This window comes from Trichechus manatus, unplaced genomic scaffold (genome assembly GCF_000243295.1).
Source record: "Trichechus manatus latirostris isolate Lorelei unplaced genomic scaffold, TriManLat1.0 scaffold00191, whole genome shotgun sequence".
Classification (NCBI taxonomy): domain Eukaryota; kingdom Metazoa; phylum Chordata; class Mammalia; order Sirenia; family Trichechidae; genus Trichechus; species Trichechus manatus.
Genome location: NW_004444127.1, coordinates 2,413,029 through 2,415,053, shown reverse-complemented (window position 1 = coordinate 2,415,053; position 2,025 = coordinate 2,413,029).

Below are 2,025 nucleotides of genomic sequence, written 5' to 3'. Positions count from 1 at the left end.
GGGGGCGCAGGGCGCGGGGCCTCAGGGCAGCTGCTCGGAGCGGGCTGGGCTCAGGGGCCCCGGGCGCACCGCGGGCATCTAGCCGACTCCTCCTCCTCCTGCTCCTCCCGGGGCACAGCTGGCTTCCATGGGGAGGGCTTGGGGAGCCCCCCGGACAGGGTGGGAGCCGGGGTGGGGAGCTAAGCCCCCCGAGATTGGGTGGCCGCCGGGCGCTCGCGCTCTCTCTGCTTCTCCCTCCGCACAGCTTCTGTCCCTTTCCCCACTGTGAAACCGGGAACCCCCGGCTGGTTAGCCCAGCCGGCCAGGGCGCCACGCCCCCACATCAATATTCACAATATCTTAATATTCATGAGAAGGGGGCAGAGCTTGAGGAATCACCCCTCCTCTTTTAAAGAGACATACGAAACCTGGTCTCCCTTGCCAATTTCTGTTCTCTGAATGCTCCAGGTAGGGGCTTGAAGCAAATGCGTCCCGGAGCCGACAACAATGTTCCTGGGACCTCGACATCTTGTTTAGGCTTTGCCAACCACCCTCCCATAAGTTGATGAGGGAGCTGTGTTATTTCCATTCTTCCAGCCTTATGCAAAAGCCTGAAACAAACCCAAGGTTAGGGGATTCCATCTCATGGTCTCTCAACAGAGCTCCCTCAAAGGGGAGATTATCAGTTTCCTGTCTCTCACCCTTTTTTTTTTTTTTTTTTACTGTTCTTTAGATGAAGGTTTACAGAACAAGTAGTTTCTCATTAAACAGTTAGTACACATATTGTTTTATGACAATGTTTAACAGCCCCACGACATGTCAACACCATCCCTTCTCAACCTTGGGTTCCCTATTACCAGCTTTTGTATCCCTTCCTGCCTTTTAGTCCTTGTCCCTGGACTGTCGTGCCACATTAGTCTCGTTTTGTTTTATGGGGCTGTCTAATCTTTGCTGAACAGTGAACCTCCGGAGTGACTTCATTACTGAGCTAAAAGGGTGTCCGGGGCCATACTCTCGGGGTTTCTCCAGTCTCTGTCAGGCCAGTAAGTCTGGTCTATTTTTTTGTGAGTTGAAATTTTGTTCTACATTTTTCTCCAGCTCTGTCCAGAACCCTCTGTTGTGATCCCGGTCAGAGCATTGACTCTCATCTTTCATCTCTCAGCTCAGGTGTCTCCTCCTCCAGAAAGCCTTCTCAGACTTCCAGGCTGGGGCAGTTACCATTCCTAAACACTCACAAGACACCGTGTGCTTACCTCCACTGTGGCAAATCTAATGAGGTACTATCATCGTTCGCTCATGTGCCTATGACCCCACTGGACTTCGAGATCCTTCAGGTCAAGAACTGTGTCCAAATTCCCTGTGTGTGAAAGGGCCAGGATGAACAGCAGAGATGAAGGGAGGACTTATCAGTCGAGCTAGGCTTGCCGACCCACAGAGCAAGGGAGCTGAGTGCCTGTGTGCAGGAGGCTTCCTGGAGGAGTGGGATGCCTCCAAGCACTTACCGGTGTAGCTACAGAGCTTTGGAACACTTGCCCCAGCAGGGCAGATGCGGGCATGAGGCCTGACAGCTAAGAGGCCACAGGAAACAGAAGCAGAAGCTGAAGAGACAAAGGACACAAGAAGCCAAGCTGCCTCAGTCTCAAAAAGTATGGCCATGACCTCAGGGGTTTCAAAGAGTGGAGCCATGGCCTCTGGTGCTTCTAAGGGTGGAGTTATCACTCCCATGGACTAGGAGAATGGTGCGCCTAAAGCCAAGGGAGCACAGTTGCTGTCCCAGTGGGCCTGGAAGGCGGAGCTGAAGCACAGGGCTGAGGGGCCTCCACTTAAAATCCAGAGACTGTGGCCTATACAGAGAGTCTGGAGGGCAGGGCTATTGTTTAAATTGTCTCAGAGAGCAGAAGATCATTTTCAAAGCCTTGAGAGCTAATGTAATGTGTTCTGCTGACTTGCTTGGTGCCTGTTATCACTTCTTGCCCTCCAGTTTCTCCCATTTGTAATGGAAATGTCTAGCTTGCGCCTGTTCTGCCATCGTACCTTTGGAAGCAG